Source organism: Zingiber officinale, chromosome 3B, assembly GCF_018446385.1.
Source record: "Zingiber officinale cultivar Zhangliang chromosome 3B, Zo_v1.1, whole genome shotgun sequence".
NCBI lineage: Eukaryota > Viridiplantae > Streptophyta > Magnoliopsida > Zingiberales > Zingiberaceae > Zingiber > Zingiber officinale.
In genome coordinates, this window is record NC_055991.1 from 102,182,526 (window position 1) to 102,194,645 (window position 12,120).

The 12,120-nt window shown below is 41.4% G+C and overlaps 2 long non-coding RNA genes across 2 annotated transcripts; both read left to right on the forward strand.

Moving 5' to 3' along the window:
• The first annotated feature begins 1,282 nt into the window (after positions 1-1,282).
• LOC121968473 lies at positions 1,283-2,774 on the forward strand. Its single transcript, XR_006108164.1, has 3 exons — positions 1,283-1,814; positions 1,892-1,995; positions 2,722-2,774. It is a non-coding gene; the product is annotated as an uncharacterized LOC121968473 (long non-coding RNA).
• Positions 2,775-8,639: 5,865 nt separating this feature from the next.
• LOC121968474 lies at positions 8,640-10,031 on the forward strand. The gene is made up of 3 exons (XR_006108165.1): positions 8,640-9,071; positions 9,149-9,252; positions 9,979-10,031. It is a non-coding gene; the product is annotated as an uncharacterized LOC121968474 (long non-coding RNA).
• Positions 10,032-12,120: the final 2,089 nt, after the last annotated feature.

The following is a 12,120-nucleotide window of genomic DNA, read 5'->3' on the forward strand; positions in this document are numbered from 1 at the left end:
CACGGAAAGCGATCAAGGATCGCGGGCCTTCGAGTAGGAGTCGACCTAGGCTCCGAACGAAGTAAACCACTGTGTTCTTGTGTTTGTTTCCTTTATTCCGCTGCTTTAATTACTCTACGAACGTTTTACGATTCCGATAATCGAACAAATAGCCACGAGCGCTATTCACCCCCCTCTAGCGCGTCTCGATCCAACAATTGGTATCAGAGCGGGGTCGTTTTGAATTGGTGCAACCACCTTTCAAAACAAATTTTTCGCAGTTTTTTTTCGTTTTCGGAGTCGAATTAGAATTTAGCCTTATAGCTATATTCTAATTTTTGTTTCCCTCGAATCGACTTTTGCTCGAAGTAGGTGCAACACCACTCGAGTTCGTTTTTATTATTCTTTATTCCAGCACTACTAATCCAAGACTTAGTCTTGGAACATATTCTGTTGTTTTCTTTTGTTACATATTATAAATGGCCCAACAAGAGGGTTTCAGCACTGTACGTCCCCCGCTATTCTCCGGAGAGGATTTTGGCTACTGGAAGGGAAGAATGGAAACGTATCTAAAGATACAATTCGAAACGTGGATGATCATAAAGACGGGACTGAAACTGCCAATCGATGACGACGGCAAAACTACACCCTGCGAGAAGTGGGACGCTTCTCTAATAAAAAAGGTGGAAGCCGACGCCAAAGCTACCTGCACCCTCCAGTGTGGTCTTACCAAGGAAGAACTCAACAGAGTTGGCCCATTCTCCTCTGCAAAGGAGCTCTGGGAAAAGCTCATCGAACTCCATGAAGGCACTGACGACACTAAGGTAAGTAAAAGAGATCTTTTACTTAATAAATTATATAATCTAAAAATGCAGGAAGGCGAAACGGCGAGTTCTCTTCACGCGAGAATACAAGACATCCTTAACTCTCTTCACGGAATTGGCCAGAAGATAGAAAATCGGGACGTAATAAGGTATGCCCTAAACTCGTTTCCAAGGAATACATTGTGGGCATCAATGGTAGATGCCTACAAAGTTTCTGTAAGATACCGTAAAAGTAAATAAATATTATTGGACGGAAAATCTTATTGGATTTTTCAGGAATTTTTAGAAATTTTCTGGGAATTTTTCGGAGCTCGTACGGAGGGTTTGAGGGGATCGAACAGCGGGCACGGCTAAAGCCTGTTTGGAATACCCAATTAAAGTGGGATTTGATTGAGGAATTAACTTAGGTTTTAATTACCTAAACCTAAGTTTATAATCCCTAAATTTCCGACTCATCCTCCTCAACCCCGAGCCTTTCTCCTCTTCTCCCTCACGCACTACCCTCTCCGGCGATTTCTTCCCAGCGACGCCGAGCACGCCACCGCCCGCCGGTGTAACCTCGGCCGAGCCTCCCTCTCCCTCTCCCTCTTCCTCTCGGGGAGTGGAATCTTTCCCCTATCTCACGATTGATCCACCGCTGGCCCTCGAATCTGAGCGGAGCAACGGCGATTTCGTCAAGGAGGTCCATCAGTTCTTCCTCTCCACCAGATCTCGGTTCTTTGGCTTCGTCGGCATGGATCTGTCACGATCCTCCTCTTGATTTCCTCCGCCCGAGCCCTAGCGCCGTTGATTCTGATCAACCCACCGCCGGTCAAGAGGAAGAGGATCTAAACCCTAGATTCAATCCCTCGTTACCTCACCTATGTGTGCGGCTTTAATCACTGGAGCCCCTGTTCCAGACGAGGATCTGTTGAATCTTGATGTTATCTACATTGGCGTTGGCCACCTGTTGCAAGGAATTGTGGCCGGGCAGTGAACCATTGGAGATGGGGTTGTTGACATGGAATCAAGGTAGGCTTCATTCATAATCATAAAGATTCAAAGTTCTTGCCTAATTGGTCTCAATTGTGATGTTCTTCTTGTTTTAGAATAGAGAAAGGCATGGATTGTGGACTTTTCCCGTTGCCATTCACTGTCTCTTCACTTCTAGTAGCTGTGGAGGTCTCGGTTGAAGAGGTGGGGATCAATTTAGGTGAGTTTCCTTTGGTGATGTATCTCTAGATCCTTCTATTATTGCTCTGCTCTATCAGTGTTATTAATGGATATTAGATCATGTTTAGATTAGAGCACATGGAAGCATGTAGAGGGATTCGTTGTAGTTGGATGCTCTTGTGTTGGATTAATTGATGACTGGTAGGTTATGTTTGGAAAGATTGAAGGAGTTATAAGGAGATTTGATTAGTGATAGATTAGTGAGAATTAAGGAAATCAATTGAGATGTAGGTTGATAAGGATTGGTATTGTATTATGATGGAGATTTCATGATCTGGGTTTGTTTGGATAAATGGTGATTAGTGGTTTAGAAGGATTTATGATGAGTTTGAACTAGTGTTTGATTGATGATGATTTATGTGAATTGGATTTAAGACGTGTTAATTGTGAGATAGGATTGATTCATTTGTGTGTTTGGAGATTAGTGTGCATTTTGTTGATGTATTGGTTGTTGATGACGATGTTAGGTTGTTGTGGATTTATGATGGAGATTTAATTTTATGATAGGTTATTGTGGGTGGATTTCATTATGTGGTGGACTGGTATTTAAGAGATGGATTTGTTATTGGAATTAAATAATGTGTTGATTTGGAGGATTAGTCAGAGATCAGTTTTGATTGGAGTGATCCTATTGGGTTAGGGATTTTATTTAGCTATTTAATTCATATAAATTTAGCTAAATGAAATATAAATATATTGATCGCAGGACTTGGATTCGGGACGAGCGTCTCGACACGGGATTACTTGGCACGATCTACACTTTAAGGCGGGTATTTCTTCCTTTACCTCTATGTAGATTTTCTTATACTTAGTGCATGGTTGTTATCCGATGGATTAGACTGCTTTACCTTATATCATATCTGTTTATTGACTTCCTGCTAGAGACTTATGCTTGATCTTTGAGGTGTTCCATTTAATTCATATACAGTCTCAACTCTTGATATCTACTCTATGGTGATTACACGTGTAGAGTATGTCTTGTAGGGATTGTCGGGTGACTGGTATTATCATGCTGATTGGGTATATGATGTGGACTGTACATAGGTGGGTATGTGTATAGGAGTCATCGGGTTGACCGTGCATTTACATGTGGTGTGTATATCCGTATTTGTTATGTACTTTTGGAGGAGTGTGTTGATTGCATGTCTGTGGTTTATACACGTGTCCGATGTGTTTTCATTGGAGGATACATGTTGATTGTATATGTGGGGTTGTCCATGTATGTCTGATATGTTCATTGGGGATTATTGGTTGATTATACATGTGTAGTTGTATACATATGTTTGGTGGGATATGTGGAGGTATCATGATGATTGTACTCATGTTGGAGGTATTTATGAGGTTTGGGATTGTTGCATGGATGATGATTATATATATATATCATGTTCATCATTCATTGCATCTGATGACCATTATCTCCCTTGTGGTTGAGAGAGTCATCAGTTGGTTTGGTTTAGCACTGCACACTCGGCCACTCATGGGTAGTGGTAGTTGGAGCAGTTGCTGCTAGTCCTGTCGTGCCACCCGGTCACGAGGTTTAGTGAGATCCGGCGTTGTGAGCAGTCAGGGACCCTGATGCTATGTAGTTAGATAGCTACTAGCGGACTGTCCGCCTCGACCACTATATAGTGGGCTGGAGGGTAGTACAGTCGTCACAGACCCAAGCCTCTCGGCCATACAGGGGTCGTGGTGTCTGGAGAGGTGGCGGGGGTGACCATGGAGCATGCATGCACTTTTGCATTTGATGCGCGGTGCATCTGCATTTGCATACATGCCTAGTAGATACTAGCTGCATGTGATTGTCGTTGTTGCACTTGATTGAGATATGGTTGTTGCATTTGGTTGCCATGCTGCATACATGTCATTTATTTTACATGTATATGCAGTCGTACTTATATTGCACAGGTGTCACGGGTATATCTGTTGCAGATTCAGTGAGTTTATTGATCTTTGTACCTTACGTCGATTCCGGATTGGGTATGTATCTGTCCTTATGTTAGTTGTGGTTTGTACAGTTTATATGTCAGGTTATTATGTCAGGTATGTTCAGATGCATTGATTATGATAGTATGACCATGTTCTTTATTCCCTACTGAGACTGTATACTTGTGATCTCCATGTTTTATGTATAGACCATGCACTATCTTTTCTATTACCCGCTGAGTTACCTATACTCACCACCGCATGTATATATTTATGTTTTCAGGTAGATGGTTGGAGTGTCGCTCGGAGTATCCTGTCTGCCGGGTCCTACGTCACATCCGAAGATCGTGCTTGTTTCCTTTGTATATTCTTTTCTTATCTTTGGCATTGTATTTGGGTTTAGCCATGTGGCTATCTTATTCTTTTGGTGTTGTATTTGTGGTTAAGCCGTGCCGGCATGCATTGTATCTATTTGTCTTGTGTGGGCTTTCTGTTTTCGTTTTTCCGTTGTGTTGGTGTGGGCTGTTTTATATATAACTGCGTGGTTGTGATTGTTTCATTCCAGCCGTGTGGGCTGTTATTATAACTGCGTGGTTGTGTATATAAATATTCCAGCCGCATGTGGCTGATGTATTTTGCTTGTAGTGATGCTTCAGATTGTCACCGGTACAGGGGAGGTTCTGCCGGATTTTTGTCTGACAGGAACTCCTTTGGGGCGTGACAATTTAGTGGTATCAGAGCGGGTACGATGCTTGCTTTGTTTTTGTTTTAGATTTTTGAGATTTATCTGATACCAATTTTTGGTATCAGAGTAGGTACGATGCCTATTATTCGTGTTTTGGATTTCGTGATTCGGTTTTCTTGATGTGACTTTTCGGGTTTTTGGACCAGGCAGCAGCAGGACATCTCCAGGCCATAGGAGGTATGTTTGCATATTGTTATCATGCATTTCTGTTGGTGTATGTATTGTTGCTCATATAGTTATGACATGTGTTAGTACTTTTGTTAGTACTTGCCTATTTGTTTGTACCATACATTTCATGTGTAGGGTCAATCACTGATCACGGTTGACCTACTGGAGATCAAGGATTTACAGTCTCAGGGGATTTCCTCATATCATACTACTAGTTGGTTGAGAGTTAGAGTCTCATACTAGTCTTGGTTACTATTAGCTAGATGGTGGATGATATCTGTATACCCATGTTGACTCAGTTAGTAGAGTACCGGTTTACTCCTGTTGATGATTGATTTACTTGGTTGACTTGTGTAGTTATGGTTTGACTGATTTACCCTTGTTGACTTGGGTAGTGGTGGATCGATTTTACCTTAGTTGCTTTTGACGAGGATTGAGTTATCCTTATTAGATCAGTTAGTTGACGATCGATTTATTTAGCGGTTCGATCATTAGGCTATCGTCATACTCTATTTTTAGAGATTCTGATATTTGGGGTTACTTGTGCTTGGTTAGATATTTGGGAGATACATTTGAGTACATGACTCGTACCGGTGTAGAAAGGACTGAGTTGGCCGTATACCATTATCGGCTTAGTCAGTCTATAGAGGATCGATGTATCCTATTCTATGGGGACTTTGACTATGGATTGTCTGTACCTGGTTGGGGGGCTTAGAAGGTACATTCAGATAGGATACCGTACGGTGTGGGAAAGTGTAAAGCTACCTTCTTAACACTTATGAGATATATCCATTACTAGGGTGTATGAGTTGGAGAGTACATTTGGATATATGATTTGTACTGGTGTAGGAGAGTTGAAGTTAGCTACTTAACCTTTACGTGACCCGGTACCACGTGAAGGAAGAAGCAGGGAATGCTTTTTAGAAATCAGGTCACCACTTAGTGATTTCCTTGAGGTGTTTGGAGAGAGAGTAGTTCTCTACTTCTTTCGTCAGCACGATGGATTTTAAGGTGATGACTAGTAAACTCATCTAACGTTGCTCCATGGGAGATCCTGACTCATAGAGATGTCGGATGTAGTTAGATATCCTTGATGTACCTAGTGATCTACGACCTGTAATGATACGGAGGTAGTGGTATTGGTTGAGTAATACCTAGGAGGTCCGACCGTAACTAGGTATAGTTTCAGATGATGATCTTTGAGGGGTAGAGCGTCGATTGACGAATATTTTGATCAACTATTCAGTTGTAGCATTCCTCTATCTTTGTGTTCATTGCTCGATACTGGAGGTTTCTGAACCTCAGGGTGGAGCAATCACAGTAGGATGGGGTACAAGACAATGATTAGACGACTCAGCTAATATTGTCTTTATCAGGTGGCTCAAGACCTTAACCATGTGATCATTTTACCAGATCTTGTAGTCTATATCTCAGTTTAGAGGGTTCGACCTTGTATCGATATTTGTCGAGGGACATTTATAGGATGATTATGAGGGTTGTAGAGATATCTTCTTGATGGGTAGACTCTTAGTCAGGAGATTGTGTGACCCTTTGATGTTGGATTGACAGTCATTTACTATGGATATTTGATTATCAGAAAGGATGAGGTGACGAGATTTGATAGACTTTTTAGATACATTTAGTTTGTTGGCAGTAGGTGTTGAGGGTTGGATGCTTTCGTTTTTCTCTATCATTGTTTAGGAGACTATGTAGTATGATTGATTGATGTTGAGGATGATTGGAGTTTGGGGGATATTGTGAGATCTTGTGTGGTGATATGTTATCTTTTGATGATCTATTAGTGGATATTTGATTTGATGATCTATTGTTTAGTATTTGATGTTGATAGACGTGAGGAGTAGCACTTATATGATATTTATGGATTTGGTGATTTATAGTTGGTGATCAGATTACAGACTTGTTGTTGATGATCTTATGGTTGAGTAAGCCTGTGGTACGTACAATATGAGTCCTTGGTGTTACCATTTAGGCATACCGTGCCTAGATGTTTACATGGACTCCGTGTACTTGGTATTCTTAGGGTTTGGATCAGTTTTTATTGTCTTTATTGGCGATGTTGTGATCTATTCCCGATCTGAGGTGGATCACGTACACTAGCTTCGCATAGTTCTAGAGATGTTTCGACGGGAACATCTATATGTGCAGTTAGTAGTACGTATTGTGATTGTCTTCTGCGAGATTTCTGGGACGCGTTATCTTTAGTAGAGAGATATTAGTGGATCCATGGGAATTAGAAGTTGTTACCAGTTGGAAGTAGTCATAGTTTATACCAGAGACTCGCAGCTTCCTTTAGTTTGGCTGGATATTACTAGAGATTGATTGAGGGTTTTCTCTAGCATTGATATGTCGTTGACCGGATTGTCTAGGAAGAGTATGGAATTTTCCTGGATAGATGTTTATGAGATCAGTTTAGATAACTACATCGTCTTAGTTATGCTTTCTAGTGTAGACGGATTTGTACTCTACACAGATGTATCGTATCTGGGAGATGGTGTAGTTCCGACGTGGTATGAGCAGAGCGGTCTCATATCAGTAGTTAGAATTCTCATGAAATGAGAATTTGATTTTTATTTTCATGAGAGATTATGTGTGTTTCCGAGTCACTTCTTATCCGAGAGGAGTTACTATAGGAAACACATTAATCTGGATTTGCGATACATTCGGGTGACATCTGATGTATGGAGATTTGGAGCGTTCTTATTGGTGGATTTTCATGAAGGAAGACATCGTGGATTTTGTAGCTTGATGTCTAGCGTGTCAGCACGTAGAGGCTGAATATCAGAGACTAGCAGGATTATCTTCGTTGTTTTGGATGCTAGAGTAGAGTGGGGAGCATGTTTTGACAGATTTGTCGTGGGATTATCCAGGACATTGAGATGATATGATGCCTTAGTTAATCATTGTTGGTTGACTAGTTGTCTCTTTAGCTATCGATTTGTAGGATAGATTCTTTTGGATTGAGTAGCAGGAGTATACTCTAGAGGGATTTCCAGACTGGATGATGTATCTCTGAGTATTATTTTGGATGGAGATCAGTGATTTCATGTCATGATTTTGATTATGTTTACAGCAGACTTTGGATTAGGAGTTTCACTTTAGTATAGATTTTCATCTCAAACTGATGGATAATTTGAGCGATCTATATAGGTGTTGGAGGATTTATTGATAGTGGATTTTAGATTCTTGGGGTGTTTGATTTATCCACAGTTGGTTAGGTAACCGTGTGGGAATAACAGAAGTAGGGTGAGCTCATGACTCACAGAGTCATCCTTTAGGGTTGGAGATTGGTTCATGATATTTGGATGGAGTGGTATATGAGGAGGTTGATTGGTGGTTACTTTGGATGAGGATCCCTAAGTTGACCAGTAAATTTGGGGACCAAATTTTTATGAGTGGGGGAGAATGTAAGATACCGTAAAAGTAAATAAATATTATTGGACGGAAAATCTTATTGGATTTTTCAGGAATTTTTAGAAATTTTCTGGGAATTTTTCGGAGCTCGTACGGAGGGTTTGAGGGGATCGAACAGCGGGCACGGCTAAAGCCTGTTTGGAATACCCAATTAAAGTGGGATTTGATTGAGGAATTAACTTAGGTTTTAATTACCTAAACCTAAGTTTATAATCCCTAAATTTCCGACTCATCCTCCTCAACCCCGAGCCTTTCTCCTCTTCTCCCTCACGCACTACCCTCTCCGGCGATTTCTTCCCAGCGACGCCGAGCACGCCACCGTCCGCCGGTGTAACCTCGGCCGAGCCTCCCTCTCCCTCTCCCTCTTCCTCTCGAGGAGTGGAATCTTTCCCCTATCTCACGATTGATCCACCGCTGGCCCTCGAATCTGAGCGGAGCAACGGCGATTTCGTCAAGGAGGTCCATCAGTTCTTCCTCTCCACCAGATCTCGGTTCTTTGGCTTCGTCGGCATGGATCTGTCACGATCCTCCTCTTGATTTCCTCCGCCCGAGCCCTAGCGCCGTTGATTCTGATCAACCCACCGCCGGTCAAGAGGAAGAGGATCTAAACCCTAGATTCAATCCCTCGTTACCTCACCTATGTGTGCGGCTTTAATCACTGGAGCCCCTGTTCCAGACGAGGATCTGTTGAATCTTGATGTTATCTACATTGGCGTTGGCCACCTGTTGCAAGGAATTGTGGCCGGGCAGTGAACCATTGGAGATGGGGTTGTTGACATGGAATCAAGGTAGGCTTCATTCATAATCATAAAGATTCAAAGTTCTTGCCTAATTGGTCTCAATTGTGATGTTCTTCTTGTTTTAGAATAGAGAAAGGCATGGATTGTGGACTTTTCCCGTTGCCATTCACTGTCTCTTCACTTCTAGTAGCTGTGGAGGTCTCGGTTGAAGAGGTGGGGATCAATTTAGGTGAGTTTCCTTTGGTGATGTATCTCTAGATCCTTCTATTATTGCTCTGCTCTATCAGTGTTATTAATGGATATTAGATCATGTTTAGATTAGAGCACATGGAAGCATGTAGAGGGATTCGTTGTAGTTGGATGCTCTTGTGTTGGATTAATTGATGACTGGTAGGTTATGTTTGGAAAGATTGAAGGAGTTATAAGGAGATTTGATTAGTGATAGATTAGTGAGAATTAAGGAAATCAATTGAGATGTAGGTTGATAAGGATTGGTATTGTATTATGATGGAGATTTCATGATCTGGGTTTGTTTGGATAAATGGTGATTAGTGGTTTAGAAGGATTTATGATGAGTTTGAACTAGTGTTTGATTGATGATGATTTATGTGAATTGAATTTAAGACGTGTTAATTGTGAGATAGGATTGATTCATTTGTGTGTTTGGAGATTAGTGTGCATTTTGTTGATGTATTGGTTGTTGATGACGATGTTAGGTTGTTGTGGATTTATGATGGAGATTTAATTTTATGATAGGTTATTGTGGGTGGATTTCATTATGTGGTGGACTGGTATTTAAGAGATGGATTTGTTATTGGAATTAAATAATGTGTTGATTTGGAGGATTAGTCAGAGATCAGTTTTGATTGGAGTGATCCTATTGGGTTTGGGATTTTATTTAGCTATTTAATTCATATAAATTTAGCTAAATGAAATATAAATATATTGATCGCAGGACTTGGATTCGGGACGAGCGTCTCGACACGGGATTACTTGGCACGATCTACACTTTAAGGCGGGTATTTCTTCCTTTACCTCTATGTAGATTTTCTTATACTTAGTGCATGGTTGTTATCCGATGGATTAGACTGCTTTACCTTATATCATATCTGTTTATTGACTTCCTGCTAGAGACTTATGCTTGATCTTTGAGGTGTTCCATTTAATTCATATACAGTCTCAACTCTTGATATCTACTCTATGGTGATTACACGTGTAGAGTATGTCTTGTAGGGATTGTCGGGTGACTGGTATTATCATGCTGATTGGGTATATGATGTGGACTGTACATAGGTGGGTATGTGTATAGGAGTCATCGGGTTGACCGTGCATTTACATGTGGTGTGTATATCCGTATTTGTTATGTACTTTTGGAGGAGTGTGTTGATTGCACGTCTGTGGTTTATACACGTGTCCGATGTGTTTTCATTGGAGGATACATGTTGATTGTATATGTGGGGTTGTCCATGTATGTCTGATATGTTCATTGGGGATTATTGGTTGATTATACATGTGTAGTTGTATACATATGTTTGGTGGGATATGTGGAGGTATCATGACGATTATACTCATGTTGGAGGTATTTATGAGGTTTGGGATTGTTGCATGGATGATGATTATATATATATATCATGTTCATCATTCATTGCATCTGATGACCATTGTCTCCCTTGTGGTGAGAGAGTCATCAGTTGGTTTGGTTTAGCACCGCCCACTCGGCCACTCATGGGTAGTGGTAGTTGGAGCAGTTGCTGCTAGTCCTGTCGTGCCACCCGGTCACGAGGTTTAGTGAGATCCGGCGTTGTGAGCAGTCAGGGACCCTGATGCTATGTAGTTAGATAGCTACTAGCGGACTGTCCGCCTCGACCACTATATAGTGGGCTGGAGGGTAGTACAGTCGTCACAGACCCAAGCCTCTCGGCCATACAGGGGTCGTGGTGTTCGGAGAGGTGGCGGGGGTGACCATGGAGCATGCATGCACTTTTGCATATGATGCATGGTGCATATATTTGCATACATGCCTAGTAGATACTAGTTGCATGTGATTGTCGTTGTTGCACTTGATTGAGATATGGTTGTTGCATTTGGTTGCCATGCTGCATACATGTCATTTATTTTACATGTATATGCAGTCGTACTTATATTGCACAGGTGTCACGGGTATATCTGTTGCAGATTCGGTGAGTTTATTGATCTTTGTACCTTACGTCGATTCCGGATTGGGTATGTATCTGTCCTTATGTTAGTTGTGGTTTGTACAGTTTATATGTCAGGTTATTATGTCAGGTATGTTCAGATGCATTGATTATGATAGTATGACCATGTTCTTTATTCCCTACTGAGACTGTATACTTGTGATCTCCATGTTTTATGTATAGACCATGCACTATCTTTTCTATTACCCGCTGAGTTACCTATACTCACCACCGCATGTATATATTTATGTTTTCAGGTAGATGGTTGGAGTGTCGCTCGGAGTATCCTGTCTGCCGGGTCCTACGTCACATCCGAAGATCGTGCTTGTTTCCTTTGTATATTCTTTTCTTATCTTTGGCATTGTATTTGGGTTTAGCCATGTGGCTATCTTATTCTTTTGGTGTTGTATTTGTGGTTAAGCCGTGCCGGCATGCATTGTATCTATTTGTCTTGTGTGGGCTTTCTGTTTTCGTTTTTCCGCTGTGTTGGTTTTTAGTACAGCCGTGTGGGCTGTTTTATATATAACTGCGTGGTTGTGATTGTTTCATTCCAGCCGTGTGGGCTGTTATTATAACTGCGTGGTTGTGTATATAAATATTCCAGCCGCATGTGGCTGATGTATTTTGCTTGTAGTGATGCTTCAGATTGTCACCGGTACAGGGGAGGTTCTGCCGGATTTTTGTCTGACAGGAACTCCTTTGGGGGCGTGACAGTTTCCAAGGATTTATCTTCTTTAAAACTAGATGAACTTTTTAGTGAATTTGAACTTCATGAGCAGACTAATGCACAGCCAACCGAGAAAGGTATTGCGTTGGTTGCAGGTACAAGCCGAACCCGGGAACCGAGACCATGATGGAGAACCGAACCAGCATCGGAAGCTGAACCAGACTCTGAAAATGAA